Here is a 27,663-nt window from a genome sequence, read left to right as displayed (position 1 = left end):
TAGAAAATTAAATACAGGAAGCATACAGGACTCCAAATATACAAAATTACAACAGACCAATTCCTTGGCACATTATTAGGAAAATGACATTTATCTTAATCATTAATATTGCTGTTTTTATGAGAATTAAATATTTTGTGTCAGTTGTTTGTTAAAATGATACAAGAAAAAAATTTACCTAAAAATAGTGCTTGAAGTTGCCTTCTGAATCTAATTTTGGCAGTTTAATATCTAAACCCTTATTTGGGAGCAGGAATCCATATGAAGAAAATGTTCAAAACCACAATTATGCCATTAACCCTGTCCTTTGAGAAGTGAACCTGCTTTACAAATTCTCTCTGCCCTTGGCATATTTACCAAGCACTTTATTTTCAAATGTGACTTTAGACAAACTGTATTTAAAAAAAAATATTGTAAGCAGAGGGTTAACAGTTCTTTATGCTTCCTTATTCTTTTCACCCAAGAACTGTCTTGCTTTCCTGCTTTCCCTTTCCTTGCCTGCCTTCCTTTGCACCCTTGGATAATAAACCATGTGGATGAGTGAAGTGGGTAAAGATGTGGCTGGTAAGATGGAGAGGGGCCATTTCCACTTTTTGGTCCTTCTTGGTATCTGTTATAGAGGATCTTTAGCCCTGAGTTCACATTACCATCAGTACCCTCAGTGCCTACCATCACTGGAATTATCACCATCACCTCACAATAACCATCATTCTCTTCCTGCTTCTCCCCCTCATCATGTCAACCAGTTATTGACTGTCTTTCATGTGGAAAACCCTGTGGCGGATGCTTTATTCTTAGCAAATTTTCCTCATATTCCCATCAATTTGATGAAAAAAATTTTCATCTATAACTTATCACATAAAGTAATGGAGAAATAATTGACTAAAGATTTGACCAGAGTTCCTGATTATAATCATAAGCAAGTTAGGTAAAGTATCTGAGCTTCTTCTTTTTTTTAATTTAATTTTTAAATTTTTTAAATTGCTTTTATTTTTTAAATACATGATAGTGGAATGCATTTAAATACATGATAGTGGAATTCTTATTACACATATAGAACACAATTTTTTTATATCTCTGTTTATATATAAAGTATGTTCACACCAATTCATGTCTTCATACATGTACTTTGGATAATGATGTCCATCACATTCCACCATCATTGCTAACCCCTTGTCCCTTCCCTTCCCCGCCTACCCTTCTGCCCTATCTAGAGTTGGTCAATTCCTCCCATCTCTGAGCTTCTTCTCTTCACCTTTCCCATAGTTTAATGATTTCTCATACTTTCTAGGGAGAATGAAATGAGTTGACATACATAGCAAATGTTGAATACTATGTGCAGTCACAGCAGCCACCCAGGAAAATGGTGGCTCTCCTCCCTCTGTGCCTATGGTGTAGGGAGAAAATGCCAGGAGGCATATATAATTGCAAAATTAAGTAGAATAATTAAAAACTCTCATTATGTAATTAATAACTTATGTTTCTCATTTACTTACTGTGTCTGAGGTATGTTTGAGTCTATAATGTGCCTAGAGTCATCTGTTTTCACAGCAACTCTCTGCGATGGAAAGTTGTTTGATTTTCTAACTATCAGGAATCAGGACTCTATTCTTTTCCACCTCCTTACTTATATGCCTTCAGCAATAAATTTCTTGCCTTTGAGCACAAGATTTTAGAGAAAGGGAGGAGAAAGCGGCCTGAGTGTTTGTTGTTCTGGGTCCCTCCCTGTGGGGCCACTTGGGGCTGACTGAGTCCTTCAATCTAGTGTGATAGCTCTCCTTGAAGTTGACCTCTCTACCAGATTTTCTCCTTTCTGGTTCTTATCTGTTCCTCTCCCTTCTTTAGATTAATGGATGAAAACAGATTCAGGATAATGGATATCCATTCAGATTTCCCTACATACTACCCAAAGTTTTGTAAGTAGCCTCTTTATTAAATCTTTATTAAATTATTCTGATTTGAGTAGGACATCGATGTCCTGCTGGGATCCTGGCTGGTTCAGTAGAGAGGAAACTAGGGAACTTTATTTTTGAAACAAAGTACTAACATACTAGGCACACAGTTTAATTGGAATGGCTGGACTGGATGCTGGTACAGTTGATTATGGAGTGAGAAACATTCAAGCTATTGTCACATTACCACTAGTAGATTGTGTTTGTATTAGTCTCAGATAATAAGGACTTTTGTTTCACTGCAGGCACACTGTGCTCCAATTCTTTCATATGCATACATTCATGTGCTTCTAGTACTTTATTTTGCACTCCTTTGGGTAGGGACTCATTTACACTTCTGTGCCCTTAACACAAGTACACATCTTTGTTTAATGTGTTGTTGTTGTTTTTTTTTTTTCCTCCTGTGACCAAAATACTCAACAACAGCAATTTAGAGGACAAAAAATTTATTTTGAGCTCACATTTTAAGAGGTTCAGTCCATGTCTGCTGACTCCATCAATCTGGCCCAAGGCAAGGCAGAACATCATGGCAGAAGGGTACAGTGGAGAAAAATTCCTCAGCTCACCACACTAAGGAGGCAGAGAGAGTGGAGCCAAAGATAAAATATAATCCCTTGGGGCACAGTGTCAGTGACCTACTTCCTCCAGCCACACCCCATCTGCCTACAGTTACCACCCAGTAATCCTTTCAAATTGTTAATCTATCAATTAGATTGGTCTATTGATAAAGTTACTGCTCTGTAGTCTAGTTATTTCACCTCTAAACATTTCTATTTTTCCGACACGTGAACTTTTGGGAGGGATACTTTATATCCAGACCTCAACAATATGCATAGCAGTTATTTAATGACTTATCTGCCCAACTCCAAGTGTGAGGATGAACCTAAGGAAGTACACAAATACATGGACAGAGACCATTTTGCTTCTTCATTATTAACTTGTGTAAAAGTCCCCAACAATATATTATAAATATTTTACATCTGTAAACATTATAGAAATGGACAAGCCTGACTCTATTCCTTTTCTTTAGCATCTGCTAGAGGAGAAAAATTGGATAGATGCCTGGAAGGCATGGGCAATTATCACTCTTCAGTAGGATATAGTGATCTGGTTTCAACTTGAAAATAATAAAGAACATTTTTTTTTCTCTCCTGACTTTTTTGCTTATTAAAATTTGTTCTAAAATATTCTCAATTACAGGATATTGATTTTTTTTAACTTCAAAAGACTGATTGCATATATCCTGGTTCTAGTTTTTACCTTTTAATTAACAATAAGTAGTGGAAAAAAGCAGTATTACAACAGTCTCAGCTTTGGATTTTAAGGGGCATAAATACAATGTTGTGGTGAAATGCATATCATAATTGAATGTTAGAATTTACAGAATTTTTAAAATAAAGAGCTTTTGTTATGCTCGAATTCGGGACCCCCAAAGACCACCAGAGACCCAAGATCCATGTAAGCAGCAAAGAGGTGTTTATTGCGAGCTAGCTCGGTCCTCCGAGCACACACACAGCAACTGGTGATGCTGAGAGGCCCCAGCCCAGGGTTTGCAGCAGTTTTATACATTCTTTGGAGAGGGCAGGGACTTCACATACATCATAGCCTATTTTAGCAAATCATCACACACTGCGGGAAAATCAAATAACAACTCTAAAACATGATTAGCACATTCACTGGCGGGAACAAGTTGGGTAGGGGTGATTGGTCAGTACAAAAGGGGTATTCATTTGAACTGATTGGGTTGAGCCAAGAGGGGTGTACCTGCTGAACTACATGGTTTCCCAACTTGTTATCAACCACCATAAACCACTGGGAGGGTCATCTGGCATCCCAGGTATTTCCCTGTCTCATGCTGATTGGTGGCTGCTAGGGGGTTGCTATGGGTCCCCACCTAGCCTGACTGAGTCAGGGACACCTGGCGCAGCAGATCTCTCCTGTTATTTGTAGATAAACAACTTAGCAGGGTGGGAATGTGCTTAGGAGTGCTCTGTGGGTTTTTCCAAGGACTAAGGTCATGTCCCTTCCTTGGACAGGCTTTGCTCTGAGGTAGAGGCTGGTTTTTTCACTTTTATCACTAATATTTTGATATGTTTAAATATCAAAGGATAAAAACTGGTAGTATTTGGCCAATTCCGTGGTTTCTAATTTTAAAGTCTTGTTTATAAAAGAAAAATAATTCAGAAAATTTTAAAATTAGGATAAAAGTTTTAATCTCACAAAGAAATAACAGTGTGGTGTTCCCCTTTATATAGTCCTACACTCCCCCCCACTCCGCACAGTTTGCAGATGGCTATCAGTGGTGCTGAATTTGTAGACAAACAGCATGGCAGCATGGGTCCCCTGAGAGCAAGATGCTCTCTGTATACTGACACAAATTTCTCTAGGGAGAATTTATATACAATAAATTATTTATATAAAAATCCAAGGCCCTTCTGCCATGCTTTAGGTGTTTTTTTTTTTTCTTTTTTAATCATTGCAAAATGCCATCAGCATTTGAAATTGTTCCGTGTCTGATGGAGCAGGATAGGGACAAAAGTTCTTTAGGTTTGTTCTTGAAACAGCTGACCTGGAGAGAGGCACCACAGAAAAGGTGAGCAAGGGCTAAGAAAGAGTTCAAGGGCAACTGAGGAACTGGCAGAGTTTATTCAGCCACTGAGGGGTTGTAGCCAAGCAACTAGGGAAGAGTAGTGGTAGGAGAGCTTATTGAAGGAATGGGCCACTGAACTGGGATTGGAATTCATTTCCAATGATAGTTGCATATACTGGGCAAAGAGCAAAGAAAGGAAGACTTGGTTTAGGAATATTTACCCTACTCAACAGGTCTTATTTTAAAAGCAACAAAACATTTTAAATTTTGCCCTGGAAGTAATGAGTAAAATGGTGGTTATGAGACTAGAGGTGGGGGGAGAGGGAGGAAGTGTCAGCCTCCTGAGCTGTTGCAATCTAATTTGTTTTGATCTCTAACTAGGTTTTTGAGCTTTATTGTTAAGCACTGCAATAATAGTAATCAACAATATTTCAAAATTGCTGAGATAGCTGGGCGCGGTCCTACCTGCCTGTTATCCCAGTCACTTGGAAGGCTGAGTCAGGAGGATCCCAAGTTTGAGGCCCAAAGCCACTCAGTGAGACCCCTTCTCAAAGTTTCAAAAAATTCAAAAAACCCAAGAAACATAAAGGGTTACAGATGAGGCTCAGTGGTAAAGCACCTCTGTGTTCAATCACTAACACCAAAAAAAAAAAAAAAAAAAAAATTGCTGAGAGTGGATTTCAAATGTCTCACCATAAAACATTATAAGTAGGGTAATTAGATATGTTAATTAGCTTGATTTAATAATTACACATTGTACCCCATAAATGTATACAACACACTGTACCCCATATATACAAGTACTACTTGTATACATTTAAAATTTTACGATGATCATAAATCCATAAAAACAAGCAAAGAAATATACAAGTAAATTCTGTGTGATCTTTACCAGTTGTCCCATCATTGATATTTGGCCTAACTATAGTATAATAAGAAAATCAGGAAATTGACATTGGTATAATCCATAGTGTTTATTCAGATTTCACCAGTTAGACAGTCCTCACTTGCATATGTTGTAGCTCTGTGCAATTGTATCACATGGGTAGTTTCATGAAACCACAGCCACTATTAGCATATTTAACTTTACCATCAGTAGAAGACATATCTTTTTTCCTAACCTAGACCTTTTTTTTCTATATTTTTATTTATGTGTTATATTTACACTTAATGGTGGAATTTTGTGAATTATTTGTTCACATACATAATGGAACAGTTTAATTTGGTTATATGATTACCCAGTACTTTATCTTTCCTTCCCCTCCTTCCTCCCCTCAGATCCCCTTCCTCTATTCTGCTGGTCTTGCTTTATTTTTATGAGATCTACCCTCACACCTTTCTTTTCCTTTTTTCTCTTTACTTTTCACATATGAGAGGAAAACATGTAACCCTTGACTTTCTGAGTATGGCTTATTTCACTTAACATAATGTTCTCAAGTTTCATTCAAATGATATAATTTTATTTTTCTTTATGGCTGAGTAAAACTCTATTATATATGTATGCCACATTTTCTTTATCTGTTCATCCATTGATGGATACATAGGCTGGTTCCATAATTTGGCTCTTGTGAATTGTTCTACTATTAACATGGGTATACATGTATTGTTATAGGATTTAATTCTTTAGGTTATATATATATTATATATACAATTAGAACATAGTATAGGTTCTTGTTTGCTTTTTGGAACTGGGAATTGAACCCAGCCATGCTTAATCACTGACACATCCCAAGCCCTTTTTAAAAAATATTTTATTCAGAGTCAGGGTCTCACTGAGTGACTTTGGGCCTTGTTAAGTTCTTGAGGCTGGCATTGAAGCAATCCTCCTATCTCATCCTCCTGAGCTGCTGCGATCTAATTTGTTTTGATCTCTAAAATTATCATTATTTTATGAATGCTTTGTAAAAGTAATCAATCATGCAATGTGTATCCTTTTTTTTTCTTTATTCAGTATTAATTTCTTGATGTACATCCAAGTATGTACCAATAATTTGTTCCTTTCTATGTTGAGCAATGTTCCGTGTTATGGATATACCAAAATTTGTTTCACCATTTACTTATTGAAGGGTATTTGGATAATTTTCAGATTTGGATTACTACCAATAAAGATGCTATGAAAATTCATGTATATGTTTCTATCTGAAAATAAGTTTTCTTTTCCCTGGGAAAAAATGTCTAAGAGTACAATTTTTGGGTCATATGATAAGTTTATTTTCAGTTTTGAAAGGAGCTGCCAAACTGTTTTCCAGAATAGCCTGTATCATTTTGCATTCCCACCAGCGCTATATACAAGATTATATTTCTCTGCATCTGCAACTAGTGTTTTATGTCATTACTGTTTTATTTTAGCCATTCTCATAGGTATTTAGTAGTATCTTATTGTGGTTTTAAATCTAAGTTTTCAAATGGCTAATGATGCTTGACACTTGTTGAGGGCCTTCCTGAATTGCCGAGGCTGGCTTTGAACCTGTGAACCTTCCTGCCTCAGCCTCCTGAGCCAATGGAATTATAGGCATGAACCACCATGCCCTGCCTGTCCATTTTCTAATTGGATTGTTTATTACTTCTTATTGTTGATTTTTATTGTTGAGTTTTGCGAATTCCTTATATATTTCTAGTTACTATTCCTTTATGAGATATGTGGCAGGGATGGTCCTGGTTGTGGAATGGATATTGTGGATCTCCAGGAGTTCACCACTGGGCTGCTCTTTATTTGTTGTTACTTGGCCAGAAAAAGCAACCTCTTCCTCTTGGCATTTTTGGAGTTGTAAGCCTCTCCAAGTTCAGTTCAGTTGTTTGTGTTAAAAAAATAAAAAGCAAACAAAAACAAAAACAGTGAACTCACCACATTGGTGTCCTTCAAATTCTGAGGTCCCTAGCTAGTGTACCTTCCTACTTGCAGGTTTCAGAATTCTTTTATCATTTTCTGTTGAATAATTTCAAGGGTATTTGATTGTATTTAGAAGGAAGGAGCAGAGAGGAAAATGAGTCTATGCCCTCTTTTCCCAGAATCATCTAGTAAGTCTGGTATTTAAGAAATGCTTTGGTATTAAACAGGAAAAGAACTGAATTTTTTGGTAACATTATCTGATGTGCAGTCTGAGCACCATAAGCTTTGACCTCTTCCTGGTCTTACCATTGTACCTTAAGTGTCTTTTGTATTATAGTAGCTCTTTAAGATCATAAACTTAAAATGACTGTTCCTTAAAACCAGAGCTTAGAAATATTTTAACTAATGTGGGTTAGAAATGTAGCATGGACTCAGGTTCATTGCCCAGGTCCTCCTTCTGGAACAAGGGGCTTATTACCCCACCTGTTGGAGGTGCTGCCTGCACATAACCCTCTTCTAAAGGTAGACCTCCTTTTAGAGGTGGCCTATCCCCACTGACTGATCACTGTAGGGTAAAAAATCCCCGACTTCTTCAACCAGACCCAGGATACCCCATGGTATGGTCTGAATATTTGCTTCAGGAGTTAGGTTGAAATCCTCACCCCTGAGGACAGTATTAAGAGATGGGGCCTTTGGAGAGTGGATTAGGTCATGATCCACCCTTAGAAATGATATTAGTGCCCATATAAAAGAGACCCCACAGAGATGGCAGTCACTTCCACCATGTGAGGACACAGCAAGAAGGTGCTACCAGTGAAAGAGGAGGGGAGACTCATCAGACAGTGAATCTACTAGCACCTTGATCTTGGACTTCCCAGACTCTAAAACCATGGAAAATATTTCTGTTGCTTATAAGCTACCCAGTTTATTTCATTATTTCAGCCAAGAAAGAACTAACGATACCATTTCTTATTTGCTTACGGGCTAGCCCTGAAACTTCTCCTTCTATGGAGCTCTGCTTCTTCTCCAGCTCCTTCTCCTTCCTCCCACACGCTAATCTCAAAAACTCTCCTTGAAAAAAAACTTCTTCAAGCTAAATGTGGCAAATCTGTGTCCCAGGGAACTCAACCTGTCTCAAAAGTCATTTGCAAGTTTTTTTTTTTAACTGTCTTTTCCTAAATAGAATTGTCCATTTTACAGGGATCATGTGCTTTCTACTTCTAGAATTGCAATGCCTTTTTCTTTTTTTAATGGCCACACTAGATGATAATCGTGTTTATTTTTAAAATCTTCACTTTGCAGAATAAAAAGCTAAGATGTTATGCATTTCCCCCCAGTTTTCGAAATCCATAACATGAGAACTATGGCTTAGAATCTTTTTACATTTCTTGGGACCATCTGTTTTTATGAAGAACCGTCACCAAACACAGCCGGTTCTGAAGATTATTGTTTCATAAAGTTTGCTCAAGTCTGCAATCACATCTTCTGCAGTTGCTGTTAATATTCAGTCCCTGCATGCTAAGTGAATGGTTCCTGGCACTGTGTTTTCATGAGGAGCGGAGTCTGAGTTTCTTTACTTAATTCGGAGCTTTAGAATGGAAACGTAGTGGCAGTGCCATTATCTTTTTAGCTTGTTTTCTTGGCCACCAGCTGACTGTAATGTGCAAACAGTGGTTTGCATATTACTCAGTCATATACATCTCCCACTATGAACTGGTTACTGTTTTACATATCTCCTTATTTATTTCCCACAGTGCCTCTAAATGAACAATGTGGAACTCCCCCCTACACTTAAAATCACTGCTTTGCTTGTTCGTTTAAACTTTTGTGTACCTGAATTATGGCGAAAGAAACTTATGTAAGCTCCCTACATGTTTTAAAAAGAATTACAAAGGTGTTTGACTTTATTCAGTGAATATGCTCCTAAAGACACTAGTAAATTGAATTTTTGTAAGCCTAATAAAAGTGTAAATGCATTAGGAAAGCTTTCTATTTCTATTGAGAGTCTTTTCATAAAGGTAAATGATAAATCTTCAATTCATGTTCAAATCACACTTTTAACTATATCAGATTTTTCCTGAAAAGATGTAAAAGGGAGGCAGAACAACTCATATTTTTTTCTGAACTATAGTTTGGTTCAGATGGGCTAAAGAAGATATTAATAAAAGTAGACTTTACTAAAATTAAGAATTTGTGTTCTTGTGGAGTTGCTAAATACTCATTTGCTGATGACAGTCTTCAAGAAAATAATATAATGTTGACCAACTTTTACTGAAAAAAGTGTGTCTTTAACATCTTTAACCCATCAGTTTATAAAAGTCCAAAAGAGTATCCCTTACAAAAACTTTAAAAAATATTTCCCTGATGTTACAACATGTACCCTTTTTAAAGTTCAAGTGTTTGTTTTGAAAAATATATTTCTCTTCATCCAAAGTGTGTTCTTGAAAAATGGTGGCTGGTCTTGTTGGTTAGTGTTTCTCTATTGGTTTCAGTTCTTCAGTCTCTGCATTGGTGTTAAAGGTATGGGAACAATCTTCAAAGTTGACTTTTTAAAAATATGGGTAAGGGGAGGGGGGCAACACGTACAATGTTACTGTTTGATAGGAGGAATATGTTCTTGAGCTTTATGAAAGAGCAGGGTGAATACAATTAACAATTAAACAGTGTCTATCTCAAAATAGTGAGAAGAGAGAAATTTAAATGTATTCGCCATAAGGGCATGATAAAAGTTTACATTGGTGGGTATGCTGATTACCCTGAATTAATCATTACCCAGTGCATATATGCATTAAAACACCACAGTATACCTTGTAAATATGTATAAATAGTATGCGTCAATCAAAAAATTAAGTATTATCCACAAAATATCAGCATTTGATGACAGCGCATGTCCCTTAACATTTTTTTAGCCTCAGTTTCTTCATGTTCAAAATGAATAAAGTAATGAATAAAGTAAAAATTTTCTCATGGTCACATGAGTTTTAATTCAGTTGAGAGAGTACTCTGTAGTTATTACAGCATTAAATAGAAGCTATTATTTCTTTATTTTTAAAATTTATTTATTTATTATACCTTTATTTATTTATTTTTTTATGTGGTGCTGAGGATCAAACCCAGGGCCTAGACGAATGTTCTACTGCTGAGCCACAACCTTTGCCCCTAAATTTATTTTTAATTGACACATAATTGTATAAATTCATGGGGGGTACAGTGTGACATTTTCACATATGTTTATAATGTGCAATGGTCATATCAAAATAATAGGAATATTAACTAAAACGTGTCATTTCTTTGTGTTGGAAGCATTCAGAATCCTCTCTTGTAGCTATTTTGACCATAGTCACCCTATTGTGCTATGGAACAATAGAACTTAATCCTTTTCTCTGTGTTTTTGTGTTCCATAACCAATCCTTCTCTATCTATTACCTGCCTTCCCAGCCCTTGGTAACCATTATTCTATTCTCTGCTTCTATGAGATCAACTTTTCTAGCTCCTAGAAATAAGTGGTATCTGCCTTTCTGTGCCTGGCTTATTTCACTTAACACAATGGCATCTACACACATCTATGTTGTCTCAAATGATAGGATTTCATTCTTTTTTTTATGGCTGAACAATAGTCCATTATGCATACGTACCTCATTTCTTTGTCTGTTCATTCATTAGTATAGTTTGGTCTACTCCATAAAGTGGAGAAACATAAAAAATTTAGGCAGTTAATAACTCTGTTAGTTTTCCAAATGAAAATCTTAGGAGATGGTGAACATTTTATGTTTCTTGAATTACTGAAAAATATTAATCACACTAAACATGTGTTCATTAAATTATCTTTCTTTTTAATTTTTATTTTTAATTAGTGATTTTTTTTCAATACTAGGGGTGGAACCTAGGGCCTCCCAAATACCAGGTGAGGGCTGTATCACTCAGTCACCTCTCTAGTCCTATTTAGTTATCTTTCAGTTCTTTCATATCTGAGTGCTTACACTTTCAGGCAGAATGGTGTGTGAAAATAATAGATTTATTCAGGAGAATGAGTTCAAAGGCCTCCATATTTGAGGAATTCATTGTCTTAAAATATTTCCAGGAACCTCTTTATTATAAAAGGAAGAAAAATGCCATATAACACACAGATTCAAATATATAATTGTAAAATATTTAGAGAGATTTTACTATTTTTTACTATATCAACTTTATTTTAAAAAACGTTTTAATGGTTGCTCTAGAGTTTACAATAAATATTTTTATTGGTGCATTTTTTACATGTAATAGTGGGTTCTATATGTCATATTCATACATGCATGCATCGTAACTTGATCAATCTTACTCCTGGTAACTTCCTTTCTCTCCCCATTTTCCTCCCTCTGTATCTCTTTCCTGTACTCTATTGGTTTTCCTTCTATTTTTATAAGAATTTCCCTCCTTTTCAATATTCTGTCTCCCCTCACCCCTCTCGTTTTCGCATATGAGAGGAAAACATTCAACCCTTGACTTTCTGAATCTGGCTTATTTCATTAAGCACGATGTTCTTCAGTTCCATCTGTTTACCTGCAAATAATTTGTAATTTCATTCTTCTTTATGACTGAGTAAAACTCTATTGTGTTTATAGCAGTGCAATTCACAATAACCAAGTTTCTGAACCAGCTTAGGTCTCCATCAACAGATGAATGGATAAAGAAAATGTGGTATATATATTTTATCCACTTTATAATGGAAATCAAAAGTTTTCATGGCCAAGACTTTGTCCCCTTATTTTCCCTTAAGGAATAAAATGTAAGCAATGATACTTAGGTTGAGTCCTTACAGCAATCACAAAAAGTCATAATTAATTTTTTCAATTGTTTCTTTGGTTTCGATTTCATTAATTTCAGCTCTGATTTTAATTATTTCCTGTCTTCTATTGCTTTTGGTGTTGATTTGTTCTTCTTTTTCCAGGGCTTTAAGATGTATGTTAGGTCATTTATTTGTTGACTTTTTATTCTTTTAATGAATGCACTCAATGCAATAAACTTTCCTCTTAGTACTGCCTTCATAGTGTCCCAGAGATTTTGATATGTTGTATCAGTGTTCTCGTTTACCTCTAAGAATTTATTTTATTTCATCCTTGATTTCTTCTACTATCCATTCATTACTCAGTTGTGTATTATTTAGTCTCCATTTGTTACAGTAGCTCCTATTTTTTATTTTATCATTGATTTCTAATTTTATTCCATTGTGATCTGTCAAAACAAAAAGTTGGTTCTTTGAAAAAATAAATAAAATAGATAAACCCCTGGCCATGCTAAAAAACAGGGATTCAAATTAAAATTAAATTCAAATTAAAATACTTATTCTCAGCAAAGGAAGCAATAATGTGAAGAGAGATCCTACAGATTGGGAGAAAATCTTTGCCACACCTCTGATAAAGCATTAATTTTAGGATATAGAAAGAACTTAAAAAACTTAACACCAAAAAAACCCAAATAACCCAATCAATAAATGGGCCAAGAATCTGAATAGACACTTCACAGAAGAAGAAATACAAATATATGAAAAAGTGTTCAACATCTCCAGCAACTAGAGAAAAGTAAATCAAAACTACTCTAAGATTTCATCTCACTCCTGTCAGAATGGCAATCATCAAGAATACAGACAACAATAAATGTTGGTGAGGATGTGGGGAAAAGGTATACTCATATATTACTAGTAGAACTGCAAATTGGTGCAACCATTATGAAAAGCAGTATGGAGATTCCTCCGAAAACTTGGAATAGAACCATCATTTGATCCAGCTATCCCACTCCTCAGTTTATATGCAAACGACTTAAAATCAGCATACCATAGTGATGCAGCCACATCAATGTTTATAGCAGCTCAATTCACAATAGCTAGACTATGGAACCAACCTAGGTGTCCTTTAATAGATGAATGGATAAAGAAAATGTGGTATATATATTCATGGAATATTACTCATCTTTAAAGAAGAGTGAAATTATGGTATTTGCCAGTAAATGGTTGAGTTGGAGAACATCATGCTAAGCAAAACCAAAGGCTGAATATTTTCTCTAATATGCAGATGCTAATTCACAATAAGGCAGGGGTCACTAGAGAAGAATAATATTACCTTAGATTAAGTAGAGGGAAGTGATGGGAGGGGAGGGGAGGAGGTGAGGGGATAGGAAAGATAGTAGAATGAAACAGACATTACTACTGTGTGTGTGTGTGTGTGTGTGTGTGTGTGTGTGTGTGACTACATAACCAATATGATTCTGCAACATGTACACTCAGAAATGAAATTATATCCCATCTATGTATGATATATCAAAGTGCATAAATGCATTCTACTGTCATATATGACTAATTAAAACAAATAAAAATAGAAAAAAGTCATAATTAAGACTCAGATCATAAATATGGATGATAAGAACCTGTTATCCTATCTGTGGATGGTTTCAAAATGTAGACATCTACTTTAATGTAACACTTTTAACTTTAGAATATTCATAACTTTGTTTTAATGAAGATTTATAATTAGAGAAACACATGTTCACAAACCCACCTTGCACCCCATCAGGGCTTTGGGTAACCTGTTGAAAACAAAGCAATACAATTTACTTCCAACCATTCCATCTCACTCTGACTTTAAGTTCAGCTTTGCAATTAAGTAACTTGCCAACTTTGAATTAGCAATAAACAGCAACTCCAGATCTGTAGGGTTTATAAGCAAGTCAGAAGTGGTGCTTGGAATGATTACATTCCTAAGCCCACAATTATCACAGTTCAGAACTAATTTTTATGCCTTAAATAAAACTAAAAGAATCTACACAAAGCACTTCATTTTCTGGGAAGGTTAAATTAAAATTAAAGTGTTCACTGGAAAGTCATCCTCTTTAAAATGCATTTCCTAAGAACCACTTACGTGAGGAGGGAGTCGCTACTGTAATTTTAATTTTTCAGGTATAAATCCCCTTACTCCTTACAATAGATATAGAGAGGCCACTTGTATTTATTTTTTAAGTGTGATATTTTAAAAATTATTCTTCAAGGTAGTTCTTCCCGGTTTACAGATTGTACACATTTACACACTATGATAATTTATTAAGCAAAACAGGTAGCTTGAGAGAGCCTAAAACAGACAGTATTCTAGAGAGACTGAAAGTAGCCAGAGTAATACCTTGGATTTTGTCACATCTCCTGCAAAGAGTCCAGGTGCTTCTGTAGCTCTCTTTGAAACATTCTACACAGCATCCAGATCAGGGTCTAGCAGGGGGCGGAAAGACCACTGGGATGGCTGTAGCTGTGGCACCTGTATTCTTACAGCACTTGGAGAGCTGAGGAGAGAGAGGGAAATCTCCCTCTCCAGACCTGGCAGCTCAAATGTATTGAGGCTGGAGGGAATTTCATTTGAGATCCCTACTAACTTTCATTTAGTAGTAGTCTAACAAGTTATCTTGTTGACATTCAAGGCAACAGATGTATTAAACTATTTTCTATGGGCTCTACTAGGAATAAAGAGAAATATATACGTGTGTGTGTGTGTGTGTGTGTGTGTGTGTTTAATTTAAAAGTCTTTTTTTTTGAGAGAGAGAGAGAGAGAGAGAATTTTAATATTTATTTTTTAGTTTTCGGCGGACACAACATCTTTATTTGTATGTGGTGCTGAAAATCGAACCTGGGCCGCATGCATGACAGGTGAGCGCGCTTCCGCTTGAGCCACATCCCCAACCCAAATTTAAAAATCTTAATGGCGTTATGTAAAAATGTGGATGTGTAACCAATGTGATTCTGCAATCTGTATTTGGGGTAAAAATGGGAGTTCATAACCCACTTGAATCTAATGTATGAAATATGATATGTCAAGAGCTTTGTAATGTTTTGAACAACCAATAAAAAAAATAAGGAGAACAGCCTGGAGGTCATATATATATATATAAATCTTAAGTTTTTAGATTCTCTTGCTAGATTTTTCAATCTGGCAACACTGGATGATTATTATTCCCTCATGTTAGCAGCTGGCTGGAGCTGAGTTGGAGTTGGGAGATTTAAATAGGCTGTTCCCTACTTGACCCCTTCCCCTCTTCCTTTTTTCTTAATTTCTCTCTCACCTGTCTGGCTCCCAGGTATAGTTTGCCATCTCTGTTGCAAACGCTCACTAAGTGATTTCACCCATTCGCCTGTCTATTGAATTCCAGTCTTAGATACCCAGCAGTCTAATGGACATTTTCAATGTCCCTCTAGCTCCTGGATCAACATCTCCAGTTTTAAAATCTTCATTCCCAATGGTGACTAATGTTATATTAAGCACTTGATTTACATTATTTTATTTAATTTTCTAAATAAGCTCTCAGTTTTACAAGTGGGGAAACTGAGGCTAGAGGCAGAATTCAGATTTGAAGTGGTTTGATTTCATAGTCCATTTTCAATCTCATTTCTGTCTCAGAAGGATGAGATACCATCTATTTGCTTTTCTCTTTCTTTTTGTACTGTGCTTAGAAAAGTTTAAACTAATTAAACATGTAATACACTTGGTGATTTTATCCATGTCTCTTCCCTCACATTCTCCATCCTTTAAGACACACAAAGCATGTCTATATGCACCATGAGGATTGTAATTTTCTGTTTCCACCAGAGAGATTCTTACCCCTCAGAGCAATTCAGAATGGCTAGATTGATGCCATCCAAATGAAATACAATGTGAACCACATAAATGATTAAAAAAATTAAGTAGAGGGCTGAGGATGTGACTCAAGCAGTAATGCGCTTGCCTGGCATGCGTGGGGCGCTGGGTTTGATCCTCAGCACCACATTAAAAAAAAAAAAAGATGTTGTGTCCACCAAAACCTGAAAAATAAATATTAAAAAATTCTCTCTCTCTCTCTCAAAAATAAATTTTAATGATATACTTTACTTAATCCAATCTGATGAGAAAGAGGGGGGAAAAACCCTAAAGTGAAACTCATTTTTGCCTGTAGTCGCACAACATGCAGTACAGGTGGTTTTCCCCCCTCATATAAAGCAAGCAATCAGTTGTTCAGTGCCCACCAGCTGGCTGTCCTCCAATTCAATTCATTTCTGACACTCTGTAGCTGGAGGTATTATCACATCTCGCAGATTGAGGTCACAGACCCCAAGACTGACCCCAAGACTGACTGCCTGCTGCCAGGCACAGAACCTAGGTAGGTTGACTTGTGCTTCTAACTGACAGGCCATAAATTGGGATTCTCAGGGCCCCTCCTTGGGTTTGCAAGAATGGCTCTCAGATCTCAGGGAAACATTTGCTTGTTTATTAGAAAGGACATTACAAGGGCTGAAGAAGTGTATAGGGCAAGATATGGAAGAAGAGGTGTAAAACTTTGTTACCCTCTTCAGGTGCCCCACCATCAGGGAACCTCCATATGTTCACCAGTGTGGAAGCTCTCGAAACCCTGTGTTTTGATTAGATTGTTGGCAACTGGTGATCAGTTCAACCTTCAGCCCCTCTCCCCTTCTTGGAGGTTGTCAGTGGGTTTGAAAGTGCTAACCCTTAATCCTATCTTGTTTTTTTGGCATCCAGCCCTCATCCTGAAGGTACTTCTGGGCTGCCAAGTATCAGTCAACTCATTAGCAAACATTTATCACTTTGGAGATTCCAGGGATTTTAGAAGTCATATGCCAGGAAAATGGTCAGAGACCAAAAATATGTTTCACAGTATCACTAGCAATATTATATAAAATATTATCAGGCGTTTTTATATAAAATATATTTAGCAAATAAACAGTAATTGAAAAGTATTAATGAGATATATTTTCATTCTTTTTCTGGTTGTATTTGAGATCCTGTGAATTTTTTATGATCATAACATCTCAATTCAGACTAGTCACATTTCAGGAGCTCAATGTATACATGGCTGATGGTTACTGTCATAGACAATCCAGGTCCCTGGAGTTAGCCTTACATACAGAGGGAGGATAAGGCAGAGGTACATGGTTCCTGTGTGGTCAAGGCATAAATCAGAATTTCCAGACTCTGGTTCAGACTTCCTCTTATAAACCAATGCTGTGAGCCTTGAGATGTGCAAAGAGAGTTTGGAATGAATTATTTATTGCCTTTTTATGGATACAGCTGCTCAGTGTTTGGTAAGCCAAAGAATTGGTATAATTTTAGTATTTCTCTCCTGCTTTTAGGGCAATTTTAGTTTTAATGGAGGGAGTTAGGATATGATTTCACAGGAGTGAGTTTTATCTCCCCAGGTGGTTTGTATTCCTTTGCAAGCCTGAGGTGAGATCATAAGTCCAAATCAATTCACTTCTAGAAGAGGTTACTTTTTGCCTACCATCAGGGATAGAGAGTGAACACATGGAGAGAGGGAGGGTGTAGCTTTTATGGAAATATGAGAACTTCACTAAAGAAGTAACTGAAGAATAATGCAATAAAATGTGCAATACAGGTGCTAAAGTCATTTTAGGCAGTGCCAGAATGGACTAGCCTCAATCTAGAATGGAAGTTTGTTCGAAGCTCTAGTAACTGTGATTTGTAATACTCAGAGAGGAAGACTAAAGGCAATCAATTATGTATGGCCTGTTATTACTTTGCAAAAACTGTCCTGAATTGTTTTATTATTTGATAGTGTTTTTCCAGGAAAATAAGGTTTTCTTTGCTACCATTTGTCACTGAGATAGATGCAGAAAAACTCTGTTTTAGTGAGCATGTATTTCTAGCTAGTCTACCAATTTGAATTTCGTGGTGCAGTAATATGGTCGTAAAAATTTGCCCTAGGCACCCTTTTTGGCTGATCTTATCCTAAAAGCATTTTTTAATGCAGAACTATGGAACTTAATGGCTTTTGCATTGTGGGTGAGGCTGTTCTGTCAACAAAACAAATCCATTCAGGTTCTTTTCCTATGCTAGAAGCCTTCTGAGTTTATTTTATTGAAATGCCAAAAAGTACTACTTATGTGTATGCTCTGCACTTCAATGTTTCACAGCCTCCTGTTTGATTTTATTCTTTATGGAGTACCCAAATACTTGGGGTAGATTTCTAATGTAGAGAACTAACCTGCCCCTTTGAGATGTCATTCAATGCAGATAAATTCAGCACAGTTAAAAGATAGGGCACTAAGCAGGCACTGGCAATCACTAGAGTGGGTTTGAGAAGTTGGTCATGGCCACAATTTGATATGCTTCCTAGTTGTCCTACTATTAGGCTGAACTTCTCTTCATTCATCTGTCCCTAAGCGTAGTTGCCTTTCCTGTGACTCACAGTGTGGGTAGCATCATTCAATAGGAAAAGGCAGTCTTGGAAATTAATAGACTCCGAAGGTTACAGTTTTCATGAAGAGAGCCGTCTCCATTTGTTTATTTATTTAGATAATTCTTATGCCCTGAAATGATATACATAAAAAATAAGGTATAGCATATATAACACAAATTAGTTTCACCTCTTCTTGACTTTCATCTAAATGGAATTATTCAGCATGCTGTCTTTTCTGTACAGTTTTTTCAATCAACGTATTTGTGAGATCCATCTGCAGTCCCAGGAATGCCAATAGTTCATTCCTTTTTGTTTCCATGAGTATTTCATTGCATGAATACACCACATTTTATTGATTCATGTTTCTGTTGATGAGAATTTGGATGGTTTCCAGTTTTATTAAAATTCCATTTGGGCCCTGATTTTACCATGTAGAGGACATTAAAGAGGTGACATTTCTCCAGGGACTGGGAGTACAGAGGACTCTATGATGATGGAAACCTCTTTCTTATTTCCCATAGGCTTCTATTTTAGCCTAAATGTCCTGGGTAATTTGCTTGGTTGTTCACGTCATCCTTCCCTCTCTTCTTCCAAATTTTAATAATAATAGTAACAACAACAATTATTATTTCCTGAACAGATACTATGGTCCAAGTGTAGTGCTACAATGTGTTATGTATAATGTCTCCTTTAATTTTTACCAAGACCCTGGGGAGAATTATTATCACAATTTTTGCCAAAGAACTGAAAACTTTAGAAAGTTGAGTGGAGTTCCTAAGATCACACAGCAGAGCAAAGATTCACAACTAGATTTTTTTGAGTAGTAGTGTGTTCTACTCTTTTTAATTTCTTTTTTATTATTGCATATTAATTATAATGGTGGGTTTCCTTGTGGCATATTTGGCACTGTGTTCTTAATTAACACTCATACAGGTAAAGACAGGGCCTTAAAATCTGTAAGGAAATGACATCTTTGAGTACAGCATAATTTGTCCATTCTCTTCCCCCGTGACCCCAAACAGCTGTCATTTCAGAGAGGTCACTTAGAGCTCATCATTCTTTGGCTTTAAACCTTCAGTAGCTCTCTCTGTCATTAGTATAAAATTTTAAATTGAAGCCCTGCCTGTAGGTCTCCATATGACCTGTTCCTGCTCACCTCTGTGACCTCATTCCCCATCCACTGGGCTTCCTTCAGTCCCGCCAGTCTGTGAACTTCATCTGTTCTTGAACCAACCAGGCTTATTGCTAGCCTTTGCATTTGCCACTCCTTCTGCCCAGAATGCTCTTCTCTAGATCTTTGAACTTTCAGCTCAAATGTCACCTTTCCAGAGTCCTTCTCTGACCATCCATTAGGAAGGATCCCAATCTCTCTACCACATTGCCTTTCTGTATTTCTTCCTAACACATACAACCCAAACTTTTGTTCATTTAGAGTGTTATGTCCTGGGTCAAATGGTGGTTCCATTCCCAGCTTTCCAAGGAACCTCCATACTGCTTTCCAAATTGGCTGAACCAATTTGCAGTCCCACCAGCAGTGTACAAGTGTACCCTTTTCCCCACATCCTCGCCAGCACTTGTTATTGTTTGACTTCATAATGGTTGCCATTCTTACTGGAATGAGATGGAATCTTAGAGTGGTTTTAATTTGCATTTTTCTGATTGCTAGAGATGTTGAGCATTTTTTCGTGTATTTGTTGATTGACTGTATATCTTCCTCTGAGAAATGTCTGTTCAGATCCTTGGCCCATTTGTTACCTGTCATACCCAATTGTTATATTCCTTGAGACCTTCTCAGGTTCTAGATGAATGCCTTGCTCTTAGTACGGGCTCAACAGGTATTGACTGACTAAACAAAGGAAAGGATAAATGTACATCTCCAGAGATCTCTGTGACTCCCTTGTATTTCTTCACGTATTTTATAAAGGGAGAAAATCTTATTCTAAAACTGTGATTTTGCATGCTGGCAGGAGGGCCCAGTCTTCCTTTAATAAAATGAAAGAAGGAGGAAAACTGAGCACATTATTAATTTTATGTGGGGAAGATGCTTACAATTGCAGGAATTGACTTCTGGCAATGAAGCAATTTCCCAAATGTCAGAGCTAATCATATGATCCTGGAAAGTGGCTCTTTGCTTGTTGTCATTGTTTATTGTTTGTTTATTTCTCCTCATAAAATACCACAACGGGAAAACTGTCTCCTGTCCAGTCCTAGAACATAAGAGGGAACACAAATCATAAAAATTAACACATATTTTTGTACTGGAGTTTCAAAATAAGAAATGTCACCAAAAGTCACATCTTTAATCAGTGCCACCCCATTCTAACATGACAAGCCTTGGAATCATTAATGATCCTTTGTCCTGCTTATTGCACGGGGTTAACAAGGATACCTTTAGTAACATGCTGCTCCTTATCTTATCATAAATAACAAGATGTCACTGTGCCATCTGCAAGGCTGCAGGCTAATTTGTACAGTCACATTAGCCACTCTTTTTGGCTGCTGTAGAATTTGGTTGGAAGTTTTTAATTTATATATCTTCAGCTCATGGATATAGATTAAAATTCCTGGACTCCAAGCAAACTTTGTCAAAGGGACTTGCATTTTGGCTTCTAGAACAGTGCATGCCAGGCACCCTAGGATGCGTGTAAGAATTGTGGGTGTGATAGGCAGGGTTAGGAATTTTATGCCCCTTGAAGGATGGAAAAGTTGCAATAGGAGAAATGTAACTGGTAGTTCGGCCTAGGAGTGGTAAAAGATTGTGTGTCTCTGCTAGTCTAGGCAGATTTTCTTATTACCCCATATCAAGTTGTAGCCCTTGCCTCTGATTCAAGGCTGCACATTCATCTTTTCCTCCCACCCCAGGCTTTTATTGATGCTTCTACCTCCAGGCAGTGCACAAATGCAAACTTCTGTTTACCATCTCTGAGTAATGATATTAATTCCAGTGCCTAGGGATAATGCATTGCTTATTAAACACTATAGCAATAACCATTAGGTGGTGATTCAAAAGGAAACAACAACAACAAAAAAGAGTCAACAAAACACACCTACCTACATCAGGGAAAAATGACCAGAATTTAGCAAAAGCAGTACTTTCCTGGATAGCAGTGGAGAGGGGCATAGGATCTCACTGCTGACTTGCTGTAGGATTCAAAGAATTACCAGTCTCTCTAAACTTCAGTTGTCACTTCCATAAACTGAAATTAACAATTGTACCTACCTCCCAGAGTTGTTGCAAATGTTTTAAATAGGAAGTATATGTAGAACCTTCTGCAAAGAGTCTCATATGTAGTAAGTCTGATTAAAATCTTTAAAATAAGATCTCTTGGAAGAATAGTGTTGTCATCTGCCTGAGTCCTGCTTTCCATGCATTTTGCAGCAAATCCAGGAAAAACATCTTAAAATACGAATGCTTCCTTCCAACACTACTGGTGGATTTGAAAATCAAAGACTTCAGTAGGAAAACTATGTCATTTCTCTATCCAGTAACCTAATTATCTTAGATTTCAAAGAACTTTTAGGAAGTATCATTTAGAGTTATATTTTAAACAATGCATTGAATTTAAAATCCTTGACATTCTCTTTAGAGTACCCAGAATCATAAGGAGCAGACTCCTCCTTAGAAAGATACCTAAAAGTAGGAGACTTGAAGTGTAAAAATGCTGAGGTAATGAAGTCATTCAAATGGGTCAATTCTTCCTCCTTCACCTTGTCAAGGTAGAATACTCCTGAGCATGTCTGGATATTCCCAGTCCATCCCCCGTGATTATCATTCATGCATTTTGAAATGTCTGTTTATGTATTAAATTTTCACAATTATTTATTTAGTGTCATTTCCCCACTAGATTGTTAGCCTCATCAGGGTAGATTCCTCTGTTCAACACTGTACTGCATAGTCCTTAACACATATCAGTGCTTTATCTGACAAAACTTGTCAAGTACCATACTTTTGGTAAGAACTTATTTTAATTTTCACTTAACTAAATAGTTAGAATGCTAGATTACACTGTTCCCTTACATCATAAACAATTTTCATCCTACCATTTTTAAATTTGCACTTTGAAATGATCATCTGTTGCTTTTATAGGTTAAGATTTAATAGCATTTCAACCAACAAACTTTTGATTTTTAAAGGAGTCACTGTTTAATACATTGGTACAATAGTACAAGGTGACATTCTTTCTCTAAGATGCTTTCAGTCTTCAAAGCATATCACACAACTTCATAAATTAATCCTGGGAATAAGTATCATAGTAAAGATATTGATTTTAAAATCCTGATGGAAAAGAAGGCTGAGCCTAATGTTTGAATTCTAAGAGTTACAATCAGATATAGTAAATCATCAAGAACAAAGGACAGATACTTCAATACCTAGACTCAGGTGGCCGGAAAAGAACTTAAAGGACCCAATTTCAATCCCCCTTGTTTCTTTGAAGAATCATACCTTCTGAAAAGCCTTTGGTCTTTGATTGCTTCTAAGCTAAACTGTGGAGTTCCTGAGAAGGCTCTGTAAAATTATTTAACTTTATGCCCTTGTTTAGGATTTTGCAATAGCTCGAACTACCTGCGATATCATGTTTTAAGTTCTACCTGCTTTTCAAGGCAATTTAGTACCAAGCTCTACCACAACTTGCCTAACTTATTTCTGTTACTTACATATGACTTGATCCCTCTAACATCTTACTACAAAGGCCCTGTGAGGTATCAACCAGTTTTATGCTGATGGCAAAATGTTAAATAAGACTTAGTTCCCACTCTCAAGGAGCTTATGTTCTACTGAATGAACCAGGCAGTGTGGACTAACACAGTGCTCACTTACACAAGACACTCTGGGAGACATAAAGGAAACAAGACCCCTCATACTTAGTGAATCAGTCCCAATAGAGAGCTCTGAACGTCACTAGACACATTCCAATGGTGCAATAAATGTCAGATCCCATTCCTGTCATACTGGTGAGGTTTATGACATGTGTGCTTGAGTGTACAATGAAGTCATCTTTGAGATCTAGAGCCCATGAAATACAGGTCATAGTGGATTTTGGTACATAAATCTGGTTTGAGAAAAACTTGAAATATTTAGGGAGCATCTAAATGGCGGTATCCAGTAGTACATAATAAAGGAATTTGAAATTTAGGAGCATAATTAGGTAGAAATGTCTATTGTTAAATAGTAAAGAATCCAGATGATCTTATTAACCAATCTCTTTTTACTTAAAAATATTAGCTTCATGGGTTTTTTTCCTATTAGTATTTCAGTCCATTTGCCTATTCCCCAAATTTAACTGAATGATACAAGGATATAAATAGAATTAAAGCAATTAGAAGAAAAAAAATCCCAAACTGACCAAGATTCAGTCTGGCCCTCAGCATACTCTGAATATGCTGAGAAGTGGATAGACTAAATGATAATTAAAATACAAATCAGATTTGATAATGATAATAATTCTGTTGTTTTCCAAATGTGGGTCCTGGATAATCATTTGGTGTGATAGACTGAATAATGGCCCTCAATCTTGTCCACATCCTAATTCCTAGAATGTTATTGCATGTGGCAAAAGAAACTTGCAGAAAACTAGGGATGCAACCACCATATGACCCAGCTATCCCACTCCTTGTTATTTTCCCAAAAGATTATAAAATTAGCATACCACAGTGATATAGCCACATCAGTGTTTATAGCAACACAGTAGCTAAATTATGGAATCAACCCAGATGGCTTTCAACAGTTGAATGGATTAAGAAATTTGGTATGTATAGTTCTACTCAGCCATAAAAAAATGAAACTATGGCATTTACTAGTAAATGGATGGAAATGGAGAATATCATGCTAAGTGAAATTAGCCAAATTCAGAAACTCAAATGTCCAATGTATTCTTGTATATCCTGAAGTTAGAGTAAAATAAAGGAAAGGGGGTGAGGATAGGATAACATAAAGAATCAATCAAATATATGTTAATAATCAAGCAAAAGGAAGTCTAGTAGAGGAAGGAGAATGGGAGAGGGGAAGGAGAATGGTGGGAAAAGGAGGGATCATGGACTGAAGATTTCCATGCATGTATGAGTCTGTTGGGATGAGCTCAACTACTATTGTAACTATAAAACGCTAATAAAAATAAATAAATGAAAAATAAAAGAGAAAGACTTGCAGATGTGATTAAGTCAAGGATTCTGAGGTGGGGAGATTATCTTACATTATCCCAGTACTGAAAGGAGTAGGAGATCAAGGATAGTAGTAGGAATTATGATGATAGCAGCAAGATATTGGAGTGATACAAGTCAGAGGCTTCAAGCCAAGGACTGTGCATGACCTTGAGAAGTTGAGAGAGTCAAAGAATAGACGCTGGGTGGAGCCTCTAGGAGGAACTAGGCCTACCAATACCTTAACATTAGTCCCTATTTGGGTCTCATTTTGACCTCCAGAGCTGTAAGAGGATAGATTTTTGTTGTGTGAAGCTGATAACTTTGGGGTTGTTAGAGCAACAATAGGAAACTAACATACCTTATTCAGATGCAAAAACTCAAGTCAAAAACTCAAGTCCAGGTGATTCTGATGCACATCAACCCCCCCCCCCACTACTATTAAGATTCAGAGAAGAAATTGCATCTGTTTTATGCACTACAGACAGACTGTAATTGTCTTGACCTAGGTTAGATGGTTAGATGCCTGTTTTTTCAGTCAGTCTGTGTTTATCTCATGATTTCTGTGGTCACAGGCAGTGGGGCAACTGACAATTCCATTAGGAACATATGAAACTTCAGGGAGTTCCTCAAAGGAAGCAGAATATTGCTACTGAAAGGAGGATGGGTTAGTTTACTGGAGAGACAAAATGAAGACTTTCCACTCTCAGAGTATAACTTTCATGGTTCGATAGGGGAGAAAAGACATCATAGTATAAGGGAAGAGTTTGTGCCAGGGTCTATTAGTGGAAAAACACAGAATACATTTAGGAAATGGCAGAAAGGATTATATTAACAGTATGGTCCCAAGAGGGTGGGATAGGAGTGACAAATAGTGGGAAATAAGCTCCGTGATCCTCAAATGCCATATACATGAGCCTGGATTATATTATGTGGTGCGTATAGTGGTTTTTGATCAAGGAGGTGTCTGATGATATGGACTTTAGAAAGCAAACTAACTTCTCACTACTGCTTAATATCAGGTCTCATTAGTACTAATCTCTGCCATCCTATATGCATATTGAATGCTGATTATGGACCATCCTAGGGATTCTCCATGAATAAATTTTTATCATTATGGGTACAAATGATGATTTTTTCATGTGGAAAAATTTGGCTTTTGAACTGTTCTTATGCATAGGAATAAATGTATACACATACACACGTGCATACACACACAGAGACACACACACCTTCTTAAAATTATACCCACTCTTACTAGTATACAAGGGATAAATTATTATTTTAAATTTTATATGTAATACTGTCATAGTTTTTTAGAAAGTATGGTTATAATTGTCTACATTGATTTTATGCCCTACTCTTGGATTATATCCTTTAGTTTGGACCATACTACCAAAAAGGAAAGGGAAAGGGACAATATCATATTAATTTCTGCATCGATAAGTTCTTAGTATAGTTCTCTGCAAATATTAGGCCCTCATTAATGTTTAAACATCAGATCTATTAAATTTAACTGGATTTATGTCGATTTTTCTCTGTGTTTTCCATTCTGTTCCATTGGTCTTCATGTCTGTTTTGGTACCAATCCCATACTATTTTTGCTTCTGTGACTCTGTAGTATAATTTAAGGTCTGGTATTGTAATGCCTCCAGCTTCACTTTTCTCACTAGGGACTGCTTTGGCTATTTTGCACCTCTTATTTTTCCAAATGAATTTCATGATTGCCTTTTCTATTTCTATGAAGAATATCATTGGAATTTTAATAGAAATAGCATTAAGTCTATAGGGTGCTTTAGGTAGTATGGAAATTTTGATAATATTAATTCTGCATATCCAAAAATATGGGAGATCTTTCCATCTTCTATGTTCTTCTTCAATTTCTTTTCTTTAGTGTTCTGTAGTTTTCATTGTAGAGGTCATTTACTTGTTCTGTTAGATTGACTCTCAGTTTTTTTTTTTTTTGAGGTTATTGTGAATGGGATAGTTCTCCCAATTTCTCTTTCAGCTGATTCTTCATTGGTGTACAGGAACACAATTGATTTATGGATGTTAATTTTATTCCATGGTACTTTGCTGAATTTGTTTATGAGTTCTAGAAATTTTCTGGTGGAGTTTTTTGGGTCTTTTAGACAGAACTGCTATAAAAATACCTCAGAGAAAAAGAGAAAAGATGGCCTCTCACCTTGCATAATACTCAACTCAAAGTGGATCAAAGACCCAGGCAGAAACCAGAAACCCTGTGCCTACTAGTAAAAAAATATAGACCCAACATTCCATCTTGTTGGATTAGGAATCAAATTCCTCAATAAAACCCCTGAAGTGCAAGAAGTTAAATCAAGAATCAATAAATGGGATGGCATCAAACTAAAAAGCTTCTTCACAGAAAAAGAAACAATCAAGAGCCTGAAGAGAGAGTCTACAGAATGCGAAGAAATCTTTACCTCTTTCACCTCAGAGAGCGTATTAAACTCCAGGATATTTAAAGAACTCAAAAACTTTAATACCAAAAAAACAAAAACAAAAACAAAAAAAATCCCAAGTAACCCAGTAAATAAATAGGCAAAGGAACTGAATGAACACTTCATAAAAGAAGAAATATGAAAGGTCAACAAATATATGAAAAATGTTCAACATTTCTAGCAATTAGAGAAATGCAAATTAAAACTACATTGAGATTTCATCTCACTCTGTTCAGAATAACAATTATCAAGAGTGCAAGTAATAATAAATGTTGGTGAGGATGTGGGGAAAAAGGTATACTCAGACATTGCTGGTGGGACTGCAAATTGGTACTATCACTCTGGAAAACAGTATAGCTATTTCTCAGAAAACTAGGAACACAGCCACAATTTCACCCAGTTATTTACCATTCCTCAGTATATATCCAAAAGAGATAAAATCAGCATACTATAGTGACGGAGCTAATCAATGTTTATTGCAGTTCA

General features: G+C 36.4%; 1 protein-coding gene across 4 annotated transcripts in view; it reads left to right on the top strand.

Annotated features, from left to right (window-relative positions):
• Window positions 1–27,663, top strand: part of FHIT (fragile histidine triad diadenosine triphosphatase) — a 1,488,252-nt gene that overhangs the window by 224,564 nt on the left and 1,236,025 nt on the right. Inside the window, exon 1 of one of the 4 annotated variants that reach the window (XM_081285108.1) lies at window positions 1,853–1,916. The exons of the other annotated variants lie outside the window; for them this stretch is intronic. The gene's annotated coding sequence lies outside the window, so the exon portion shown is untranslated. Of the gene's footprint in view, window positions 1–1,852; window positions 1,917–27,663 lie in introns of those variants that run through there. 4 annotated transcript variants of the gene reach the window in all.

Source organism: Spermophilus citellus (assembly GCF_964194105.1).
Source record: "Spermophilus citellus genome assembly, chromosome: 3".
NCBI classification, from domain to species: domain Eukaryota; kingdom Metazoa; phylum Chordata; class Mammalia; order Rodentia; family Sciuridae; genus Spermophilus; species Spermophilus citellus.
Note: the sequence above shows the minus strand (reverse complement) of the source record. Positions and strands in the feature narration are given on the sequence as shown.